Raw genomic sequence first — 13642 nt, forward strand, 5'->3', positions numbered from 1 at the left:
AACATATATTTTGTTTCGTCTAAAGAAATACCTAAACTTTATATGGTGCTTTGAGAATTACTTAGCCCATATAATTTCTTTGATATTAAGAAAAATATACTAAAGTCATGTTATGAGATGAGATGGTTTCTAATAGCACACACAGAATTTGAGTTAATTTGATTTAAGATTTTGTTCAAGGGAGCATAGCAACCAAAAGGATTCCACCAATCACCAGGAATGAAAGCTTTGATCCCAAGAACAAAAGAATAGAGAGGCTGTTTTGCACTATTTTTTTTTTTCTGTTATTCAATAAAATTACATTTTCTATTTGTACTCCTTCATTTGCCTATATTTTCCCATAGCATCTCCATTTAAAAAAAAAAAAAAAAAAAATCTTTTCACTTTCTTGCCTCTTTACTTCACATATGAAACATTTTAAAAATTCTTAAAAAATATAGATTAGGGTTAAGAAAGAGTTCATGTATTTTTCATTTTTCTACTTTTCTATAAGAAAACTAAAATACATTTTTGAAAGCACTACTTCGGTATAAAATTGATTTTTCTTTTCTTATATAATACATAGTTTATTCATAAACTCCATAATATGAGAGCTCATTCTAAAACTGACCTTCAATTTTAGCATTCTGTTGGTAATCTTCTGCTTGCAAAAATGAACATTTTCCTTTTCAATTGTATGTATTTTAATATACTCTGTAGCCACATTTTTTCCTCTGGAGCTTAACAGTACAATCAGGCTTGTCATGAAGAGTGCCATTAGCCTGAGAATGGCAGAAAGGACACGTGACACAAAACTGGACACTCCAGTGCATTTCACCTGTGGGTAAAATAGTTGCTGAATAGTTTTTGAGTAAATAATAGTATATACATTCTTTAGTGAAAGGCTGTTTTACACTGACTGTATTATCATTCACTTGTAGGTATTTCCCTCCTGGAAACTTATTTATTTCTTTTGCTATATCTTCAACTGCAATAAATAGTCTACCAATACTCAATTTCCTTAAGGATATACTACAATTAAGGCACAAACACTAAACCAACAGGAACAGATCACACCCCAAAGAAAAACATGAAAAACAGATTTTGGAACCATACAGTGCATTTCACATGTTTTGACAAACCATTCTGTATATTTTCAAAAGAAATATTTTATTCATTTAAGACATTTAATCATGGATATATGAAAGAGAAATGGATATTTATTATATGGAAAGGATGTATGTGAAAGAAAGATTTATTGATGTAGCAAGAAAATAATTTCTTTCCCTAAAATTATAGAGCATAATGCATAATTTTATATCTATTCTCAATAGCTGAAGTTAGGTGCTCGAAATATTTTCAGAATTATTAAATAAAGATGTGCCTTACAACATTACTATGCGTAGACAATACAGTGACTGCAATAAAATTATACTACTAAGCTATTAACCTTGAGGAATCTGTCATGAACTTGCATCCCACAAAGGAAGAATCTGAGTGCTCACTTATCATAGATGACTTTAAGGAGAGGAACCTGAGTACTCACCTATCATAGATGACTTTAAGACTTCTTAAGGACCGGGTGCGGTAGCTCATGCCTGTAATCCCAGCACTTTGGGAGGCCGAAGAGGGCGGATCACGAGGTCAGGAGATTGATATCATCCTGGCTAATACCGCGAAACCCTGTCTCTGTTAAAAATACAAAAAAAAGTAGCTGGGCATGGTGGTGGGAGCCTGTAGTCCCAGCTACTTGGGAGGGTGAGGCAGGAGAATGACGTGAACCCGGGAGGCAGAGCTTGCAGTGAGCCGAGATCGCGCCACTGCACTCCAGCCTGGGCGACAGAGCAAGACTCCCTCTCCAAAAAAAAAAAAAAAAAAAAAAAAAAAAACCTTAAGCCACCTTCTGTGAGTTCTTAGAGCAATTTCTCAGGATTCTATTGGGGGAATAAAGCCATAATTCAATTAAAATTCATGACTTTATGCTATTTAATACCACACACAAAGAAATTTTAGAGTTTTGTGAATACATTCTGTGAATACAAAGGCAGAACATAAAATTGATATTTGAATTATGACAGATATACACATATACCCACCATACACATGCATATATACATATGTGTGTATCATGTTTATAATGCTAATAAATGTTTTATAGTATTGGGAAAGTAAAATTTAAAAGATAGCCACATGTGTATATCGTTGTAAATATGTCTTCCAAATGACCATATGAAAAGTCAGCATAAAGAGAAAACCAAATGGTTCATTTAAATATCAACATCAACAAATTTCTGAAGAAAAATCAAAATAAAGCATTAAATACATAATACATTTAAAAAAAATTTTTAAAGGTTCAAGATGTCATCAGCATCTGGATCTCATTACTTGGAAAACTCAGTACTATTCAGAAAATACTAAGGGTCCAGGGTTCTAATTGCCATTTACCATTATTTCACTTTGTCACTTAAAACAAATCAATTACCCTATCTAAATCTTAGGTACCTCCTTTTTAAAATTACAAAATGGATTAGATGATTTCTATAGATGCCTCTAGCTTTAATAGTCTATGATTCTGATTACATTCTGGCTTGAGACCAAAAAACGTTAAAGCAAGATAAGAGGCTACCACTTAATAACGTTATGACCTTTATTAATATTTCCACAAAGCTAAGAGTAGCAAAAAGCTTGAATGCAGCAGAATGACTAGCTTACACTTACCCGAGAGCTGCATGTTTCACTTCCTCATTTTATTGAGGCCTCTGTTGAAATATATCTTTATCAAAAAGCCCTTTCCCGAACACCCCATCTAACCACCACCCATCATTCTCTACACATTACCAGATTTTATTTTTCTGTCTATCGCTCTTTGCCAAAAGATATTTTACATTTTGAAATTTTTGGATGTTTATAATCCCCACTGATATAAACTCCATGACAGCTGTTTTGTTTTGCTTTGTTTTGTTTTAAATTCACAGTGGTGCTTCCAACAGACTGGTGCCCAGCATATAGAAGGTGCTCAGTGAAGTTTGTTAATTGAATGACTGATGCTTTCAACAATGAGTAAATGCATATGACTTGATCACAGAAGCATGTTAACACTGTGTAGCAGAAAATGAGGTTGAAAAAATAAGCTAGAACATGGTTAAAAGTAAGTTGGAAGGGTTGTCTTAACATTCCACGCAGGGTTGTCCAATAGAGTCTTTAATGATGAGAGAAATATTCTAGAAAAGTGCTGTTCAATTCAGTAATCTCTAGCCACATGTGACTTTTGAGTATTTGAAACTAGGCTACTGTGATGGAGGAACTCATTTTCTTTTATTTACTTTTAATTAAGTTTATATTTAAATTTAAATAGCTGCATAAGGCTAGTGGCCGCTGAATTGAACTGTGCAGTTCCTAAGGAATTTGAAACTACTCCAAAAGCAATGGGAAGACACGGGAGGTTCTGTAGTAGAAAAAAGTGTGATAAGACTATATTTTTTTAAAATGATACTTTTGAAAGTAATATTTAGAATGAATTGGAATGGAGAGAAATTGTAAAGCAAAATGGCTAAATAGAAACTTGCAAAAATTTGATGTAAGGAACTGAGGACCGGAATTAGGGCCGTGATAGAATGAATGGAAGGGATGGAAGTGATAGGGAAACATCACAGTGGCAAAATCAATAGAACTTTTTTTGCTTGTTTGTTTTTTACTATGATCCTATATTTGCTGCTACAGAAGATTAGATAGATAACAATTCCACCTACAAAAAAGAACTCAGGTAGTAGAGCAAAACCATACTAAGTGTAATGTCAAGAGAAATTCACTGACTCAAAATTCAGCTCATTTTAAAATCCAGACACATAAATTACAAGTCAAAAAAATAGAAGCATTAATTTAAGAAAAAGAAAAAGTTTTATTTGCATTCCAAGTTGGTTGAAAATCAAGTGTAAGTAGCCGGGCGCGGTGGCTCAAGCCTGTAATCCCAGCACTTTGGGAGGCCGAAGCGGGCGGATCACGAGGTCAGGAGATCGAGACCATCCTCGCTAACACAGTGAAACCCCGTCTCTACTAAAAAATACAAAAAACTAGCTGGGCGAGGTGGCGGGCGCCTGTAGTCCCAGCTACTCGGGAGGCTGAAGCAGGAGAATGGCGTAAACCTGGGAGGCGGAGCTTGCAGTGAGCTGAGATCCGGCCACTGCACTCCAGCCCGGACGACAGAGCAAGACTCCGTCTCAAAAAAAAAAAAGAAAAGAAAAAAGAAAATCACATATACACACACACATATACATATATACATATATGATATATGTATATGTGTGTGTGTATATATGTGTATATATATATGGGGTGATGTTTGTGTATGGGTGTGCGTATATAAATATTATGTATGTATGTGTATAAATACAAACAATTTGAAAAACAATTGAAGATGTTTTCAAATAAGTCTACCCTATTTCTTATTCTTATAGAAAGCCACCTGTGACAAGCAGGCACATGCTCCTCTTTTAATGAAGGGAATACATTTTTATTTTAAATTTACTTTTAAACAGTGAAATCCTTTCTATCACAACACAAGGAAGACTTCTCCCATATTGGCAACTGTTTTTATATGGTTGGCAGGTTTCAATGAGTCTGAACATGAATAAAATCCAACTACATCACTGGATGAAAAGCTCATGGACTTCCGCTTTTAAAGATGAAATAGAAAATAACTGTCAGATACTAGAAAGCCAAAGGGTGATTTATAATTTAATCAACAAAGAAGCCTTGACCCTTATTTGCACTATTAAAATCTTAATATAACAAAGTCATGTAGTGGGACTATTAGGATTTAAAAGCAAATAAAATTCCTTGGCAGACTAAGGATTTTTGCCATCTGTATCTCAAAGCAGGGGGAAGCATATTCTGTGTTCAGGCTCTGTAATAAGCATATTAAAGTCAAAGGTGCAGCTAAATATCCCAAGCTAAGTAAAAATGAAAAGAAATGCCTGCAGGGCTCGTGTTCTGAACAAAAAAACTGTCTATATTTTGAGAAATTCCACTCTCTATGAACTTCCGCTGATGATTACAACAGCAGGAGATGGAGCCAAGGAGACTCCAAGTAAATTGAAAAGCATGATTTTAAGAGAAGCCCCCAATACCTAGTAGAATGGTAAAGATTTACTCTGACTTCAACCTATACCAACTAGTAGGACATATATTTGTACAATAAATGTATGTCCTGAAAGCATGATAGGGCATAACTCAGTGGAGAAACTGACACATAAAAGCTACCCTCTCTGATGCTCTACTAAAAAAGATGTGATTATAATTAAAAACAAAAGAAATTGTTTTAAAGAAGTGTATTTATACTAGGATTTCAAATCTAGGAACTCCTGAAATTTTTCTAAATGAGAAATAACACCAAGAAGAAACCGTAGATGGAAACATGTGTAAAAGATGGCTTACTACGTGGTGATTAATATTAGTCTGACATGTTAGATGTTATTTCGAATACCAAAATTTTCACTACAGTCTATTATTATACAGATACTATAATTTTAAAGAATTAATTACATGATAAATTGACGGTGGTCCTATGCTAGAAGGCAAAAGGGATTAGAAAATTCACACAACTGCACAACTGTGAGCATTTTTATCCAAAAGTGCTATATTAGTCTAGACACTGCATTTTAAAATATAGGTTTTCTTAAAAATCTTACCTGTTCATTATAATATTTCATATATTTTTGCAAATAGGGTCAAAAGATCAGTATGCTCACTTTTTCTTCTTCCCTAGCCCATCTATAACCTCAGAGATAACTATGTATCTTCATCATTAGTCTGGAGCTAGTAGATGAGTTTGGAATCATTGAATCTGCTCTTAAAAAGTAACTTCTGAGACAGAAGGTTATAAATTGCCCATTACAAATATATAAATCTGATTTTAATTTTAAAGCACTGGCATTTATATATTCTAAAACTGTATAAGCTTAACTAGAATTTTTTTTTTTTTTTTTTAAAAAGCAACCATAGTCAAATGGTATTGTAGACAAATAGTAAATAAACTTCTTGAATTGAATATTTTTTCTTTTTCTTGCCCATACTGCCCTTATTTCACTCATCTAATACATATGCTAAAGAGCAAACAAGAGGCCGGACACGGTGGCTTATGCCTGCAATCCCAGCACTTTGGGAGGCCAAGGAGGGTAGATCACCTGAGGTCAGGAGTTAGACACCAGCCTGACCAATATGGCGAAATCCCGTTTCTACCAAAAATACAAAAATTAGCTGGGCGTAGTGGCACATGCCTGTAATCCCAGCTACTTGGGAGGCTGAGGCATGAGAATTGCTTGAACCCGGGAGGCAGAGTTAGCAGTGAGCCAAGATTGTACCGCTGCACTCCAGTCTGGGTGACAGAGCAAGACTCTGATTCAAAAAAAAAAAAACAAACAAACAAACAAAAAGAAAGAAAGAAAGGAAACAAGAAAGAAATAAAATCCACTTGCTTAAGCAAGTTTTATCCGACAGAGGCTCCCTATACCTCACCCCAAAATTCCCAGAGAAAGAAAACACATTACATTTAACTAACATGTAAACCAAAAGGATCATAAAGTGAATAACTCTACATGAATCTGGATAAAGAAAGAATGCTTGTAGGGATAAATCTGGACATAGTTTAAATGATATGGCTCTTTTATTTCTTAAAATTGGTGATATAATTTAAAATAAGTGAATCTGTCACTCCAAAATTTAAAACTTTATTTAAGGGAAGAACTGAAAAAAAGTCAGACTTGAGTTGATATTTCAGCACTTAACTTCCTAGCTTGCCCTTGATTATGTAATTTAATGAATCTGAGAGTCTTCCATAAAATTATCATAGCTACATGTATTTATAGCTTTCACTAGATAATTCATTGAAGTATCATATATAAATATTTGATAAACAGTAAATTTTTTCATATAGTCAAATACCTAACTAATATAAAGTATGATCAACTCTGAAATCCGTTGGGAAGATTCTTTAACCAAAGCACTATCAGAGCAAAGCAATTTCAAAGGAAACCCTCTTTTATTCATACTTACAGGATAGCTAAGGCCCACCACAACAAATCTCCTAAGAAAATGAAAATGAGCAAATTACGACTAGCTTCCAAGTTAAGTTGGAAAAATCATGTACACGAATTATACAACACATCTTAAAGTGACAGAATTGCTCCCACTAAGCAAGATTTGATTACAACCTAAATATATTACCATCTCTGGAAAAAGAATATGTCAATCAGCAAAGGGTTTAGCTGGTGATAGATGCACAGAAAAAGAAAAATTAAAATTAGAAGCAGTGGTAACATAGGGTAAAAAAAGATTTTTTTAAGTACCAAAAGCACTAACCATAAATAAAAAATGAATAAAATTGACTACATTACAAAAAGAACTTCTGCTCATGAAAACACACAATAAAAAGATAGCAAAGACAACTACTACATGAAAGAAAGCATTTATAGTATGTGTGATTAACAAATGGACTCCTATCCAAAATCATACCATAAGAAGAAAGACAAATAAGACAATCAAATTGAAAAATGGGAAAAACAGTTGAACCAGCAAAAAGTTTATGAAAGTATAAATCCAATAACCTATGAAGATATATCCAATTTTATTGGTAATTAGAGAGATTTAAATTAAAACTACCCTAAGCCTGGCAAGGTAGCACGCATCTGTAATCCTGGCTACTTGGGAGTTCAAGACCAGCCTGAGCAACATAGCAAAATCCTTTCTCAAAAAAAGAGAGAGAAATTAAAACCATCATGGAATATAACTGCACATCTATGAAATTATAAGAAAACTAAAATTTCAGGCAGTACTGTGTGCTATTAAATATGTGAAAACATTGGGAATTCACATAAGCTGCTAATGAAAGGTATATTGCTATAACTACTTTGCAAACCTGTCATCTAGTGAGCATACATCTCATATAAAACTGTGCACAGTTATACCAGAATAAATAAAAAATGTTTATAGTTTGTGTTTGTGATAGTCAAAAATAGAATGTGATAAACTTATGTAACAAATGAAAAACATATAGCTAGGCTGTAAAGAAAATAAATTTGCTACCGCCACTCTCAATGATATACATAGTTCTTATAAATATCATATTAATTAAAAGAAGCATAACACAAAGTATAACATATAATAATGTTTCATCTATATAGAATTGAAAAACATGTAAAACTGTCTTATTTTACAATATGAGTAGTAAGATTTTAAAGAAAAGCAAGAAAGTAATTCCCATAAAGTCATAATAATTCCATTGAACAGGAATGAGGTGATCCTTAAAGGAAACAGTATATTTTAGATTTCTGGGAATGTTCTGTGTCTTGATATGGGTAGTAGCTACAAGGGTGATCACTTCGTAATTTTAAATTATATTATACATTAGTATTACATATTTTTCTGTATATTTATTATATTTCACAATTCAAAAACACATTTTCAAAAATGTGGTCATGCTCATTTTAATGAGCTGAATAGTGGCCCTCAACAGATATGTCCACCTGTAACTTTAGAATGCTATTTTATTTAGAAGAAGAGTTTCTGAAGATGTAATTAAGATAAGGATCTCTAGACAAGATCATGCTGGTTGATCCTAAATCACCCAGGGGTCCCAGTGGGTCCTAAAGCCAATGACAAGTTTCCTTATAAGAGACAGAAAAGGTAACACACCCAGACACAAGGAAGAAGGTCATGTGAAGGTGAAGGTAGAGATTAGAGTGATGCTGCCAAAAAGTCAGGCGAATCCTTAAGCTACCAGAAGTTGGAAGAGGCAAGCAATAATTCTTCCCTGAAGGCTCTGGAAGAAACTAACACCTTGATTTTGGAGTTCTGGTCTTTACAACTGTGAGAAAATAAGTTTCCGTTTTTTTTAAGCCACCAAGTTTGTGACTAATTTTTAAAAGAAGCCCCAGGAAACAAATACATGCATCCAAGCAGACAATATTATATAGTGAGTTTTTTAGATTTTGTATTGTGGAGTTGGCCTTGAGTACAACTCTGATTCAACCACTTACCAGCCTTTTAATCTTGACCTCAATTTCAGTTTTCTCATTTGTAAAAGAATAATCTTATCAACCTCAAAATGTTGAAAAAAAATGTAAATAAAAACATTAAAAGACTTCAATGCACTAGCACATATTAAGGGCCCAAATAATTATACGCATTTATACCTTCTTCCCACAATGAGCCATAAATAGTGGATTATTCTTCATGTAAGAACATCATATTAGGAGATGAATGCATTAGAATATTTTAACTAACCTTGTACTAATAATACACTGAATCATATTAATATGCTATAGTCTTATTTCAGACCATCAAGCAACTGGTCCCAGCTGGGGCTTGCCTACACAAAGTAAAAATATTTCTCTACCACCCAGGTCTTTATCATTCTCATCTCTGTTAGTTATTGATAATTTATTTAAATACATACTACTGGTATATATCAGTCTTGCACTGCTGGTCAATGTCTAACAGTAACACTGCTCAAAAGATCCTCTGAATTAATGAAAGAATCCGGAAAAAAAAAAAAAAAAAAAAAAAAAAAAAACTGATGGAAGAACCTATAATCAAAGACAAAATTACATCTAAGACTCCAGACAAGAAAGCAATTGAGAAAGAGGGGAAGATACCAGTTTGACTCAGGAGACACAAAGATGGACATCAAATATGGTCACATCAGAACAACAGCCAAGTCCAGTTCCAAGTTGAAGTTGTGCATAGCCTAGCAAAATGTGAGAAGCCCTCCACCCCATTTGGTGATGGACCAAGGATGCAATTCAACTGCACATTCATTGTCCTTCTGATAAGGAGAAAGAAAAGTCCTCAAAGAAAGTCTCTGAAAAGGAAGACAAGGACAAAAACAAACCAACAAAAAAAGTCCCAAGGAAGATGGTGTCCAGACACTCAAGCCAAAATTATACACACTTTGCTGGAACAGATTTCCATGAATTTATTGTAAGTACACTGAAAAAGAACCCCCAAAAATGATGCTACTAATATTAAAATAGGAGATTCTGAAATTTCTTAAAACAATAACCAGTTAAGAGGTTCCCTCAGATGACTTCATATCACTAGAGGCAGTTACACTGGATAGCTGCCTATTTTGGGATGGACCACAATGTTGCTCAAACTTGAAAATCTGTCATCATCAACAAAACCAGTAACACAAGACTGCCTGAACAGAGTTTTCAGGACATATAACGGATGAGAAGAATATAGAATTTTAACAGAGACTGATTCTCAAGTGAAACAATTCAGTACAGAAAGAGATTGTCTAGAACAGATATCTACATGACGGCTGCGGATTAGCTTAAGGGGCTGAGCTGCCACTCAAGGGGCTGAGCTTTCCCTAAGCATCCAACAGAGCAGCACCAATAGTGAACTCAAATCTCCAGAGCCATGGCCTTGAAACATGTGACCCTTTGCTACCAAAGCCAGCTACTTCAGCAGAATCTCTATCTTCATCTGACTACAGCATTGGAAGCAGTAAAGGTGGCAGTGCAAGAAGGATCTCCAGGCCAGGTATGGCACTAGGTGCCCTGGAATTGTGCAACCAGGTAATCTCATCCCTGTCTGTCCGGGGCCTTCTCCCCTATACTGCCCAGCAGTAGCAGCAGCAACTTCCTCTCTTCCCACCCATGCCTCAGCAACAGCCTCCCATGAATAATCACAAGATCTCACAGGCCAACAACATCAGCAACCCCTTCGGAGAAACGAGGCTTTACCACTAAGATTCTACTGAAACAGCTGACCCATCCTCCCCTCTGTTCTGGTCCCCACTTATCTTTCAGCATCCTCAGCAGATAAGCTTCATTGCAGTACAGCCCCTCCCACAGGACAGCTCCTCCCTATCTCCAACTGTTCCACTCAGCAAGTTCTGCCCAGAACTACATGCAGCCCCCTCAACAGATCCAGATTTTTTACTATCTCCTTGGACAGTATTCTAATTCCAACCAGAAATATTGACCTCTCTCTCTCTCACTCCGTGGTCTGCAGCTCCCAATGTGGTCAACAGCTACCTCAACCATCCTAGAAGATTGGTTTATATCCTATAATGCCTAACTAGGAGCAGGCAGCTTATAGAAGCTTGAATGGGATCCACAACCCCAGTACCAGGGCCTGATCAACAGCCAGAGAAGCAGGATGGGGGGCCAGATGCAAGCTTGGTCCTTCTTACCAAAATGTGGTCCAGCCTCCCTTCTAGCAACCCATGCTAGTCCCTGTGAGCCTGTCTGTGGAAGGAGGCCTCCTGGCAGGTAGCATACCAGTGTACTATAGCAGGATTTCACTGAATCATCAAATGGTATGAATCCTTCTCTATGTAGGGTTTCGGCAACCTCCTGGCTCTGAGCAGTAGCAAATGCCTGAGTCTCCCTCTTTGACTAAAAAGAACTATGACTTGAGGGTTATGGAATGAGCCAACTCCTAGTAAACAGAAAAGGGGAAGGGACCTTTTCTGTAGGGGTGGAGGCAGGTGGAGGGGACTGGAAGATCCTGACAGCATAGAGGCTTCAAGAAAGGAGACAGACCCTCAAGTGGAGCCTCAGATAACAGGGATACAGATGGAAACAGGCACTCACTGGTACTGAACTCCATCTTACTCCCCTGCCATGGGTCCCTTCTTTTCCCTTGGATGGTCCCCTCTTCTTCTGTCTCTTTCCCATCCTCTTCTGTCACTTTTCATCTCTTCTCCCAACTTTTCAATCTGAAAGGAATTAATTTCTTTCATATGTTTTGGTCAGGTAGCATTGCAAGAGTCCCACACTCCCGTATTCCTCTATTTATTTATAATTCCAAGCTTCCTTTTCTCTTTTAGTCTTTATGAATATATTGGAAGGACAAAATTAAGAAATAGAAAATTTATTTCCCCTTTCTCTTACTTTCTGCATCTTCTCTCCCCAAATACCACAGAGTTAAAACTTGGGCTTCTTCGACTCCCCAGAACACTTTTATATTGTTTACGGTTCACACTGCAGTAATAGACACAGTGTTTAGTTGCACATACAGATGTTGGTTGGGCATATTCACTGTGAATTTTATTTAATCTGGTTTATTATTTGGGGGTTATTTGGAGGAAAGTTAGTTATGTATTTAAATACGAAAAAAAAATTCTGTCACTCAAAAAAATATATAGCGATCAGCTTCCACTTTGGAAACATAATTAGAATGTGCACCTTCAGCACCTGATCCTAGATAAATTATTTTGAAATTTGTCACCATTAAAAAGTTTTTTCCCACTGAAAGCATACTTATATTGTTCATTCTGACTAACACCATCTCACCTTCACTGAGCTTTTAACTTCCTAATTAAAAAAAAAAAAAGTAAATTAATTATGCCTAAGAGTTAAGATCCCTCCTAATTAAGAAGAGGTAGTGGGACAGATTGAGATTATGAGTTGAGATTGGGGCATTGGTTAAATTCACAGCTCTGTGTCTCAATTTAAGTTATTTAACCTTTCAGGCCTACATTTTTGCACTTACATAAAAAAAGATGATAATATCTAAAGTAAAGGATTAGTGCACATACATTCATTAAGTAGAAAATCATTATATAGCATCATTTAAAAATTCGACTTGGTCATCAGGCTCATCATGTTCCTCATTTTTGACTGGTCTCCTTCTGATTTCACTTTTAGTCTCTCACAAACCTAAATTTCTGAGATACTGTCCTGTCCCTCATTTTTCATTCAAGTTCCTTGAAGGATTTGTCTCTACTTCTCTTTAGTTCTTCATCTGCATTCATTGCTCAACCTGCAAAAATCTGATTTTAAAATAAGATTTTTAACATACTTTTTCTGGTTCATATACATCTACATCTACATTTCAAAATGCAATCTATGTGCCAGTAACTTAAATCAAAACTGTCAGGTACATACTCCTTCCTCTATTCTCTTATTTTTACTTAAATACAGAAAGCTGGTTTTTAGCCTGCTGGGTTACCATACAGATTAAAAGACTCTATTCCCAGGATTTATTTGTAGTTTCATGAGATACAAATAAATTCTGGCCAAAGAGATGTAAACAGAATGGTGATGGAGGTTGACTAAGTGTCTTTAAAACAGAAGGGTGATGTCCTCTTCCTTTATTCCATTTAGCTATTGGAGACACCATTGTGATGAAGCATTTACATGCAAAATTTTGGACCTCATAGGAGGAGGGCCAGCCCTTGGGATGGCAGAGTGGACATCTGGAAAAAGCCTGGATAACTTTGTTGAGCTCAAATTAGCCTAAGTTGCCTTCCATAGCCTTTTTCTACTAGAGTGAAATAAACTGTTATTTTGCTTAAACACTTGTGATATGGGAATATTTCTGTTCTGTGTAGCTAAGCTAATCTGATCAATTCTACATATTTGACCTAGACATCTCTGATGAGCTGCAGTACTGTATTACAGGCTGCTGTTTAATATTTTAAAATAACCTCAAGCTTAACTTGCCTGAAACCAAATCCAACATTTCTCACCCAAACTTCTATCTTTCCTATATTTCATATCTCAATTATCAATGCCAGTATCTAGCCACTAATTCAAAAGCATTAAACAACGTTTGATCTTTCCTTTGTAATAGAAAATAGCCAAAAATACTATCACTAAATAACTTTTTAATTCATTTCCTCCTTGAATTTACTCCCTTTTCAATAGTATAT

The 13642-nt window shown here is 35.4% G+C and overlaps 2 pseudogenes; both read left to right on the forward strand.

Annotated features, from left to right (window-relative positions):
- LOC140712130 (R3H domain-containing protein 2-like) overlaps positions 1 to 10277 on the forward strand; it is a 177644-nt pseudogene extending 167367 nt beyond the window's left edge.
- Positions 10278 to 10417: 140 nt separating this feature from the next.
- LOC140712131 (R3H domain-containing protein 2-like) lies at positions 10418 to 11308 on the forward strand (annotated as a pseudogene).
- Positions 11309 to 13642: the final 2334 nt, after the last annotated feature.

The sequence above is a fragment of the Chlorocebus sabaeus genome, chromosome 7 (assembly GCF_047675955.1).
Source record: "Chlorocebus sabaeus isolate Y175 chromosome 7, mChlSab1.0.hap1, whole genome shotgun sequence".
NCBI classification, from domain to species: domain Eukaryota; kingdom Metazoa; phylum Chordata; class Mammalia; order Primates; family Cercopithecidae; genus Chlorocebus; species Chlorocebus sabaeus.